General features: G+C 42.4%; 1 pseudogene; it reads right to left on the bottom strand.

The window, feature by feature from the left end:
• Positions 1 to 229: 229 nt before the first annotated feature.
• Positions 230 to 1,503, bottom strand: LOC121242156 (annotated as a pseudogene).
• Positions 1,504 to 12,151: the final 10,648 nt, after the last annotated feature.

Below are 12,151 nucleotides of genomic sequence, written 5' to 3'. Positions count from 1 at the left end.
CGCTACAAGGTACCCATCATTTAATCAGCTTCATTATTGAGGAAAGAAGCTAAACACAAAACATAGATTTTCTTATAATTAATTTCAAAATCAACCTCATTGCATAATCAATTCATCTTGATACAATACTAAATACACTCTAAAGTGAACAACAATAGTCTTTTCTCAAATGACATGGAAGAGGACCTTGGAGGACCAATTAAGCAACAATTCTGATAAGATAATAAAACTAGCTAGCGTTTTTATGTATACAAAAGTTTGTAAGAAAAGATAGAATCAATAGGATAATAGCTGCCAATGTCGAAAGCAATAGCCCATGGAGTGCTGAAATAATTACGCACAAGCACAGCACGCCATCTAGGCCATCTACGTTGGCAATATCCATTCACTTCTTGCAAAGTCTTCCATAATAGAATGTTTTCAGATAAGAATTATGGTAAAGCTAGAAGAACTGAACTGCATCCTTTCGATTTAACCAGCTATTCAATAATCTCATTCTCACAAAGTAAATCCATGTCTTTTCTAGTGTTAATAAGGTTGCCTATGAGTACGGCGTAGGAACTCAACCTGGACTCACAATTCGGGTAGCATTGTTCAAAGCTGATAAGATTTCGAAAAACAGTTTCTGTGGTCTCTTGGCTAAATAATGGAGGAATTTTGAGAATGCCATCGTTGAATTCTATATCCAAGATGCTTTCAGATGTACCCTTCACGAGTTTAATTCCGGCCTCTACAAGGGCCGTGGCAGAAGGCATGACTTCCCAATACTCTGAGTTGCTCTCTTTCTCTTTAGATGATGAAACCAACCATTTTCTAAGCAGGTCAACAATATGCTTGATGCCTTGGAGAGGCAAAATTGTGGTAGGTGGTGGTATGGGTGAAAAAGTGCTCCCAAAGAATCTAATGGCAAGTAGAAGTAAAGAATCGTTGTAGGTTGTTGTATGGTCACGTTGAACAAACGCTCAAGTACAATCCAAGGTACTTGGTTTTCTAGTAATATCAAGTCATGGTATAGAAATTGAAGCAAAGAAGACGTGGAAAAAATAGGGTCATCTTGTTCTCTAAGCTCTTCATAGGCCTTCTTGCGAAATAGCTCAATGATAAACAACCATCAAGTACCAAAATTTTCACAAATTCTTCCGGAGTGTATTCAATTGGTTCGGCATAATACTCACGAGCCTCTCTCTCCACATCTTTGATGGAATTGACTAAATCTATTACCCTTTTCTTCCTTGTATCTGGAGACGATATTCGAGTGATAAGACCATGCAAGTACATGACTTTGAATTTTTCTGTGGATCTCATGTTTGGATGGCCATGGTGTATAGGGCAAGAGAAAATGAATCTGGATAAATGCTTTTTCATTTTGCTGTAGTGTAGATTGGGAATTTTGAAGATGCAGCACTTCCATGACCCAAGCAAATCATGGGACTCCGTATCTTCAATTAATGAAGATGCCAAGCCTTCTGTATTGATGGTAACACTATCTCCAGTCACAGCCATACTTTGATTAATCTATTTCTTGGGAATGACAAGAGTAAGGAAAAATAAGAAGAAAGTCAATTGACATGAATAAGAGTGCATCCCGTTCCTCCAAAAATGAGTTTGCCAAGTCCTTTTCATTTTGTTTGAGCATCCAAAAGAGAATATTAAAGTCAGCGGAATGTAGATTTTGGTTAATGATCGTGATCCTTAGTTTTTGTATGCAATAATAATTGATGATATAATTTTAAAATAATTAAATTACATTTTACATAATAGAGTAAAAGTGAGATATTGAAAGAAAACAAAATAGTAACCAGATTCAGTAGCACATAGCTAGTACATATATAGCCAGGAAAGTTTGAGAAGGGGATAATGGATCTCTAACCTTACTAACTTTCAGCAGCACCAGATCTAGGTTGAGTTTGGCACCATAAACGTAGTATAAATCTGTCACAAGTGATCGAGGAGCTTCACACGAACACATATAAGATCGAAGATGATAATAATAGAATTAGCTAGATTCAGTAGTAACAGCGACAAAAAAATAGATGAGAAGATGATGGAGGCCGGAGCATCACCTGAGAATCTCGAGTTGAGGCCGTTTTGAATTGGGATTTTGTTCGCCAATCTTATATTTTTCTCGTCAACTGCATGCATTATGGTTGTGCATGGAGGCCGTGCCACTGTCAACAAACGTGCATGTTGCGAACCACTACAGAAAAAAAAAATAAAAAAATAAAAAACACGTGACTATGACAACACAAACGCCTAAGTCAACTTTTAAGTCTGATTCATTTATTTTCCAAGCTTCGAGCATCTAAGAACGTGGCAGGCTTTGATAAGAGGAATCGTTCCGCACAGTCAGATCTAAATTTTGTAGGGATCTAGGATTAGGTCGTGACCTAGTTGAGTTGGAATGATACAAATTAAACAGGGTTGGAAGGATTTTTGAAGATGAATTTGGGTTAGCAATGAAGGGCGGACGGTTGCCATCGAATGCCTCCACCAATCGATGTTGTTGGAAGTGATGACAAGGCCATTTTGTGAGATATATACATACATATATATATTATATATATATATGTGTGATGGTAGAATGGCTTGAGAGCGCTGGTATTAGTTTCTTCAAAAGTCAATGCATCTTCAAATTTGAAGAAATTGTAGATAAAATGATCTATATTAGCTTATTGAAAAAAGTAAAAACTTGAACTATGAGTTACAATAATTTTAAGCATATTTTCAAATTTAAAAATGCACTTTTCATCTTCAAAAATAATATTTATTGTAAAAATTATCCAAACTGCTTTGCTTTTCAGTTTTATTTTCTATGATTTTCACTTCCCTTAGCGCCTTTTCACTTTCATTTTTGTATTTAGTTTTGAAATATGTGAATGAAGATATATTATTATTAATTAACATATAGTTAGTGTAATTACAAAATATGAAAAAAATTAAAAAAATGTTGTTATTTAAAAAATAATATTATATTATTATTTTGACTAATCTAACGTGGAGTAATGACTAGAGAGATTTTGAATTTATGAAAAATATATACTTTTAATCAAATTTTGAAGATGATTTTGATGAAACCAATAGTAATGCTGTTCTTTGTGGTATATCTATAAATCTTTTAACAGTGGCGAGCCGGCCTTTTTATAAGGATCTGTTGATTCATGCATGTGAACTACCCTGTTCCTCAATAGCCATGCTATATATATCTATATATGTAATATTTGCAAACACAAAAAAATTGTTAGTTTCATCGGATTGGATAAAATTAAGCAATGGTGTGGAATCAATATAATTTTTTATCCACCCCATAACGAGTTTAAGGCAACCTCTTGTCGTTTATGGGCCAATAAGATTCTCTCCAAAGGTGTTCTAGTCTCCTACTACCAATTTACACGAATGACACATCAGGTTTTTTCTCACTGTTGGGAAAAATTGTGGAAGACATAAAGGTATATGTGTAAATACTTTGTAAACTAGATAGGACAAAAACAAATTAAAAAAAGAGAACTCGGTATTGGATATGTTGGGATGGACATTTTCTTTAGAGTAGATTCTGCTGCCTCTAAATTTTAACATGCAATAGATTTCTTGATAGTCTACTTCCAAAATACAATAATGTCGGTTTCTGTTAATTTCTTTTTCAATACACACAAAGAATATCCTTGAATCTGAAATAAATAGTCAAAATCCAAAGAAAGAAATACAAGGGTGACTGTTTATCTAATTTTTGTTAGAGAATTTTGAGTTAATAAATTTGTGAGTGGGGTTCCCTATTTATAGAAAATGAAAGGGTACTTATGAAAAGTCACAATTTATATATATATATATATATATAAATGAATGGGTACTTGTGAAAAGTCATGGCTTCTCAAATTGTGGAGAATACATTGAAATATTTCTAATTCACCGAATGGCATAACCCTTATTTTGTAGCTAGGCAGTTAGGACTCCTATCTCCAAGCGGCATACATTAGTTCAAGTCACTATGACACATTTTTTTAAAATTCTTGACAATCAAACTGAGACATTGAGCAAGGATAATGGTTCACATGTAGGGGATTTTCCCACTAGGCAAGGCCATTAGGCTTTGGTACTAAAACCCTGCCCACTAGTGTCCATACCCACGTAGGGAATAAGGGGTCTACCAGGAAGGGGCGTCGAATGGACGACAAGACTGATTAGCCTGATGTTCCACGACCGTCTTCAGAACCCAGGGACCTATACAGACGCAACGGAAAATGAGGAGGGCCCTCGATCTGTCAGCACCAGATCATTTACGGCTCATATGGCCCAAACGTAGGGTCAGAGAACCACACCGCATTAATGACATCCTTGCAAAGTTACACGCCACATTCATGGAGCTGACGCAGAGCCACGCTGCATTAAGAAAGGTCTGATAGCAGATACAGAAAAGAAGACATAGACTTAGTGGACGAAAATACTATTTACACCTTCCCTAGACCACCGATATAAATAGCCAACTCCAGGTACCAAAAAGCTCTCTCTGATCTCTAGAATCATTTACTTATTTACAAACTTCCAAAATATTGACTAACTTTGCCATCGAAGGTTACCGGAACCTTAGGCCACCCTCTTAAAGTCGCAGTTTTCTCTATCTTTTTGTAGGCTCGTTATTGAATACCTGAGTTGTCGGAGCTTGGTCCAAAGGTGTGCGAAACACAATGTTAATAGTGGCACCATATGTGGGATCATAGTAGATCTTGTGTGTCTTTCACACACGCTCGAGATAACTCATTCCAGGAAACTCAGAGACTTGCTGAAGCTACTGGAGACATGGAAATAGGCCAGGCAAAAAGCCAAGTACGTGGGAGTAGGAAGGTTGCAGTCGGGAAATACCATGCATATGTGAAAAGAGCAATGCACCCAGTGGAGGATATAACACTTTACCTCAAGCTCCAGATTGCGCGGAGGTTATAAGTGAAGTCCGACATGAGCAGGAGCTCCGGAAGGCTAAACCAATCGGATCACTAGAGCTTGTTACCCTTCACCTAGATTGACCAAAAGCTACAGTGACATTTAGCAACGAAATGACGTCTGAAGCTCGAGACACCATGCAACAATTCCTCACCAAATATTTGGATGTGTTCACATGGAACCATGGGGATATGCCCGGGATAGCGCTTGAAATCATACAACACAACTTGAGTGTGGACTCGAAGGCCAAAGGAGTTCAGCATAAGTGCCAGAGCGTCATTGCAGAGACAAATGTCGCCATAGCAGAGGAGGTAGACCGATTGCTGGGTGCGGGGTGCATCTAAGAAGCTCACTACCCAGAGTGGTTGTCTAGTGTAGTGCGTGTGAAGAAGCGGAGTGGTAAATGGAGAATGTGTGTCAACGTCACTGACCTCAACAAAGCTTGCCAAAGGATAGCTTCCTACTTCCACGCATTAACCTCATTGTTGACTAAACAACGGGTTATCGCTTGCTCAGCTTCATGGATACCTACTCTGGGTATAACCAGATTTGTATGAACCCGAAGATGAAGAGAAAACTTCATTCATCACAGACGGAGGCTTGTATTGCTGTACGGCGATGCCCTCCAGTCTCAAGAATGTAGGGGCCACATACCAGCAGCTAGTCAACCGTATATTCAAAAACCAGATAGGAAGAAATATAGAGTTTACGTGACGACTTGTTTGTCAAGAGTAGGACCTTAGAACAACACTTGGATGACTTAAGAGAGGCTTTTCGGTACTGCCAAAGTACCAATGAAGCTAAACCCAGCAAAGTACGCCTTCGTTGTTGGGTCGGAGATGTTTTCGGGGTTCATGGTATCCAAATGAGGTATCAAGGCCAATCTCGAGAAGGTTGAGACCATCTTAGCATGGCCCCATTGTGAAATATAAATGCAGTGCAAAGGCTGGTTGGGCGGGTAGCTGTCCTCAACAGATTTGTCACAATATCAACTGACAAATGCCTAGCTTTCTTCAAAGTCTTGTGGAAAGCGAAGACATGGGACGATGAGTGCGACTAGGCATTCAAAGCCAAATCCGGTGTCGAGAAATGTTGACAATGTACTTGGCTGTCTCCCCAGGCGGCTTCTTAAGCATTGGTACGTGAGGAATAGGGGGTCCAAAGTGGGTTTACTACACCAGTCGAGCATATTGGGGAGCTGAGGCTCGATACCCCCGCATAGAGCAGTTAGCTTTTGCATTAGTGGTAACTACGTGAAAGCTACGTCCATACGTTCAGGTCACCCGGTACGAGTCTTCACAGAGGCTCCTCTAAAGAAGATATTGCAATGATCGGATGCCTTAGGAAGACTTATGAATTGGGCAGTGGAGCTGAGCGAGTTCGATATTGATTATGTTTCCACGAGATACCTTAAAGAGAACGATGGTGCATGTCTGGTAAAGCCCTGGCAAGTATTCGTTGACTGCACATCTTGCTGGAACTAGAGGAGGAGTGGAGTGCACATCGTGGCATTTGAAGGAGAGGAGCATAATTATGCCATTAAGTTGGCATTCAAAACAATGAAAAATAAAGTAGAATATGAGTGCTACTTTCAGGATTACAGGTGGCCAGAGCTCTATGAGCCATCGAAATTGAAGTTTGGGCTAATTCTCAAGTGGTAGTGAATCAAGTGCGATAGGAGTTTGTTGTAAAAGTGAAAAGTTAAAGAGATATTTGGCATTGGTAGAGGTTGAGCGCCCTCACTTCAAATACTTTCAAATTTAGCAATGTCAAGGATAGAAATTAGAAAGCAGACAAGTTGGCACATGTTGCATTTCGTACGGGAGAATTCTCCTGCTAAAAAATAACGAGGACTAGGACAGTGAAAGTACCCGTTGTTGGAATCGAAGTAATGGAAATATGGCCCGGACCCCAGATTGGGTAGGGGACACAATCAGGTACTTGGAAACCAATGAGGTACCTGAAGACTAACAGGAGGCGAGGAAGATCAGAAATAGTGTGGCACGCTACACAATGATCGAGGGAGTCCTATACGGCAGGGTCACTCGACACATCTTTTAAGGTGCATCTCCTTAGAAGAAGTGTAGTTCGTGTTAGCAAAAATACACGAGGGAATTTGCAGGAATCATTCGGGAGGACAAGCGCCAGCTGGAAAGGTGATGAGAGCAAGTTATTGCTGGCCTTAAGCCCTACGAGATGCCAAGGATTATGCACAGAAGTGTTGGAAGTGCCAGGAATATGCCATAATCCTCATTACCAGCTAGAGAAGTTGATGTTGATCACATTGCCTTGGCCGTTCTCCAGTGAGAAATCGATTTGGTTGGACCAACTTCCCCAGGCAAAGGAGGAGTTAAGTTTGTGGTTGTAGCAGTAGACTACTTCACCAAGTGGGTCGAAACTGATGCCTTAACTACTATTATTGCGAGCAATATCACGCGATTCCTGTGGATGTTAGTAGTTTGTAGGTTCGGCGTCCGCCCACTATCATCTTGGATAACAGAAGATAGTTTGATTCCGACCATTAACAAAATTGGTGTCTAGAATTGGGAATCGAGTTCCGATACTCGTCCTTCGGACATCCTCATTCCAATGGGCAAGTTGAGGCAAACAACAAGACGTTGTTGGGAATGCTCAAAAGTGACTTGACGATAGAAAGGGAGAGTGGGTGGAGGAGCTCTTCGCAGTGTTGTGGGCATACCGGGTCACAGTGAAAACTTCGACTGGGGAAACTCCCTTCACCGTCACGTATGGTCACGAGGCAATGCCGTCAGTAGAGATCAGACTCCCAATACAGAGTTTTAGCACTTCAAACAAGAATCTAATGATAAACAGCTAGACTACTAGAAGAGGTCCGACTAGAAGCTGAGATAAGGATCACAACCAACAAGAGAAGGGCCGAGAGGTGTTTAACAAGTGTGTGCGGCCGAGAACGTTCAAAGTCGGAGTCTAGACTCAAAGAAATGGGAACTACAACGCCGAACGAAGGAAAGCTAGGCCCCAGTGGGAGGGCCCTACGTGGTCGTTGCCACAAATTGTCCGGGCTCCAATTGCCTCAAAGAGTCTCAAGAAACAAGCTGCCGCACCTGTGGAACGTCGAGCACCTGTGGAAATATTACTGCTAAGCTGGTTTCTTGTTATAACTTTTATATGTCCACATGCTCCTGTTACAAGCCCTAATAAAACAAGGTTTTTTTTTTGGTGTGTTTCAACGCCTAATTTCAGAAGCATAACATAACGCGCCAAGTGAACTCTCTTACGAACAAATCAACCCATTCCATCTGCAAAGTCAACTTCGCTAAAGAAAACTCCTCCAACGACTTAGCTCCCTGCGAGATAAAAAGGGAAAGGTAGGCCTAAATGTTGTCTTATCTCTTTGGCAGAGGTGTGCAGGTTGTTTCTTGATCAATTAAAGGTAAAGGCTTACCTTCCTCGTAAGTGTCAATGGGTCGGAGCGGGTTTAGTAGCACACTGCACGAACAATTTACCTCCTACCAAGGGGTACCATAAGGACAGGTAGGCCTAAAGGTTGGCTTATCCCTCCCGTAGAGGAGAGCGAGAGCAGCTTCACGGCTGCCTGAATAACTTAACCTGATCCCCGCTGCAGTGAAGTGTGGAAGAGTGTCAGAACAAATTGCCCAAACAATTTACCATCCTAAGAAGGATGAGAGGGAGCAAGCGGCTAGACCTCCTCGTTCGGGAGAGTGGGACCATCCCCGAGTAGGCCCGAATACCTCATCCGACCACCATCACGGTGAAGGAGAGGATAAGCCACATCTTTATCCGAACTATCTCCTCGTGGGGCAACAGAGGAAAAGGTAGGCCTAAAAGTTGCTTATCTTTCCACAGTGGAATACGAGTCAGTCCTCAGCTACTTGAAGGAAAAGCTTTTACCTTCCTCGTAAGCGTCAAAGGGCGGGTGTGGTTCAATAAGAGACTGCCCAAACAATTTACCTCCCTGCGGGATACCATAGGGAAAGGTAGGCCTAAAGGTTGCCTTATCTCTCCCATAGAGGAGAGTAGGTTTAGTAAGAGACTACATAATCTACCCTGACTCCCGCCACGACGAAGAGTGGGACCAGCACCAGCCTGACTCAAAATTACCCTTTCCTACGGTGTCAAAGGGTTGAAGCGGGTTTAGTATCAAACTGCCCAAACGCTTACTACCTACAGGATACCATAGGAAATGGTAGGCTAAAGGTTGCCTTATCCCTCTCATGGCGGAGAGGGGGTCAGGCCCGAGGCTACCCAAATATTTACCTCGACCAACTGTGGTGAAGAAGCAGACCAACTACATCGTTATCAGAATCACTCCAGGGGTTGAAAGACGCGGTTTGGCGTGACGCATTCTGACCTCTCCCTAGCGAAGAGCGGGTCAAGTCCACGGACTGCTCGAATAATTAAGCAAGAACGAGGACATCATCATCACCAACAACGACGACAAAGGAAAGGGCATCACCAGTGAGTATATCCGCATAGGCCAGAGAGTCCAGGTTTACAACACTAATTCCTATAACGAGAAGTCAGGCATAAGGCTGCCATTGCTCCCCACGATTGCGCAAAGGACAAAGATATGACAAGGAAAATACGAAAAGCTCCTACACCACAAGAAAAGTCATGAAGCCTTGGAAAGACAGACACACAAAGAAGGCCGACAAAAAAAAAAAAAAAATGCAAGCCAGAAAACCATCAACAAGCGGGGCCGTCAATTGTTGACTAGGCACTGGCGGGTTGGATCGCGAGAAACACTGTGTGGCGAACCCTCACTACCGAGCTCCACCCAGGCTGGACCTTGAAACAAAAAGGGAAAAAGAAAAAGAAAAAAAGAAGAAGAGAGAAATACAGTGGATAGAATGTGGGAACCACTAACTGAGTAGTCAACAAAAGATAATTTTAATTACTGAGATCTAGAAAGAACAAGTTACATCATAAAACCGCAGGACTACAGAAAAAGTTACATCATATAGCCGCAAGACTATAAGAAACAAGTTACATTGTAAAGCTGCAAGACTACAAGGAACAATTTATATCATAAAGCTGTAGGACTACAAGGAACAAGTTGCATCGTAAAACCATACCTTCAAAAAAAAACAAGTTCCAATGCCGACCGTAGATCTAGACTGTAAAATGGTCAGGGATAAACTAAAAGGACCAAAAGATTGCACTGCGCTTGGACCGATGTGAAACTAGATAAGCTGAAAATCTCCAACAACTATGAAGATACCGCTAAGAGTCGAAACATCTCAGATTTGATTTCTACATTGTGAACCGCTTACTGGAAGTAAGGCCATTCAAAACTACAATGAAGCCCGATGAAATTATACTTTCGTGCGAGTTGCAAGCAAAGGTCTCCACCATTGCATTGTGTCAATAACACCGAGGTAACCTCAAAACATCGACAAGGATGTGATGAGGCAACTAATTGATCATACGGTGATTGCATCATTTAGGAAACTCCTGAGATTGCCCACCAGGTGTCGAGAATAGCTTTGAAGTCGAGCCCCTTACACAAAGGGGCGAGAACGAGTGAGGCTCAATAAGCAAAAGGGTGAGAAGGAGAACAAGGGCTTTGGGACCAGACATAGAGGATTGGCAAGGAGATCTGCCTGAAAAATCGCCCTCAACTGGCTGGTTCATTCCAATAGGGCCATCGCCAAGGCCATTCGGAATAAGATCTTCCAAGAATGTCGCGTTGCCGCAGGGACTCCTCGTGCGGGGGAAAATCTCTCACGCTCATAACTCTGAGGTCAGACTAGGGGTTATGAAGAATGTAAGTCTTCATCTACTACAAGGCTTATGCATAATCGAATTCCCATGCATCGTCGCAGATACCACGAACATAAGATAGCTCCTAAAGCAAGCCGTGGAGGGTAGCTTTACAGCCTTCGAGAACCAACCTATTCACTTCCAGGGTAGAATCCTCGTCTTTCCTTTGTTGCCTTTCCTCCTCATGGGTTTTCCTCCTTATTGTCATTGACTCGTTAAAATTTTGAACTTTAGTCTCAAGCCATTTGATCGACTGACCATCTGTGTCTTGCTGCTGATGCAGCTCCCAGATTTTGGCCTGCAACCTCTCAAGCTCCGACTGGGACTTGTCAAGGGATTGTTGCAATGTGTCTCTCACCTCGCAAGTGAGCGAAGCATCAATGCGGAGCTTGTCGACCTCCCCCTGGGATCTTATCAAGTTGGTTTCTTCAGCCGCCTTCTTTTGCTTCTGCTCAAAAGCTGCGTAGTCCAAGGCCACCTGAACCAGCAAATGAAGGTCCCAGTTCTCATTCCTCAAATCTGCTTGCTTGTCCGCAATGAAGGCCACTAGACGCTCCAATCCCTATCACAGAAATCCAGGTCAAAACCAAAGAAAGGAGAAAAGAAAAGTCTGAGGAATTGGCAAGTGAAGGTTTACCCTTACGAACAGCCTTCGAAGTCTACCCTCCATCTCGTGGAGACGGTCGGCACGACTTGGCAATGGAGTCGTCTGAAGATCAGCTAGAACTTCTTCAATTGCTTCCTCGCCCACCCTTCGTCAAGTGCACTAGATGCCATGGCTCCACGACAGAACGTAGGCCTCTGCCACCTCAACACTGCCAGGAGAATGGTTTTGGTCATAGGGGCAGCATGAACTGTGACTCTTCAGGTAGGCAACATGGCATGAGGTGGGCTCAGTATCGGGACCACCTTTTCGAGCACTCTTGGGCCACCAGGAGGGATGGGAACATTATCAAAGTCAAAAGAAGTGGACGAGATCCTATGGGGTCTGTTCCCCCTTCCTTCAAATTGGTGGGCTAAGGGAACGACTGATAGGAAATGGCGTGATTGGACTCATTTGAATACTCGCATTAGAGCGCAGGTTAACGGGAGTAGTCAATTACTAGTGAAGGTTGTCCTCCGTCAACAGAACCTTAGAAGACTGTCACCTGGAAGCTCCCTCACCCAGGTTCAAGCAATCCTGAGTCTCAACTTCTCATCCAAGGTTGGTTCAGGGCGACTGGTCGAGTTGCCGTCTACGGTGCCCCAGTTGGGATGTACATAAAATAGGCATTTAAAGGTCTGGCCGGCAGGAACTCCCATCCTTCACTAGACAAGAAGAAGAATCTGCAGGTGTATCCCTTCACAACCATATGCCGTGCCTCCACCCTGGCCAGTTTTTGAATTGGCTGGAAACTATAAATGTGCCGGCCCTTCCACACTAGGTTGTGAGTAATAAAGAACTCGTGGGGCATGA

The sequence above is a fragment of the Juglans microcarpa x Juglans regia genome, chromosome 8D, assembly GCF_004785595.1.
Source record: "Juglans microcarpa x Juglans regia isolate MS1-56 chromosome 8D, Jm3101_v1.0, whole genome shotgun sequence".
NCBI lineage: Eukaryota > Viridiplantae > Streptophyta > Magnoliopsida > Fagales > Juglandaceae > Juglans > Juglans microcarpa x Juglans regia.
This window is presented reverse-complemented; position numbering and strand designations above follow the sequence as displayed.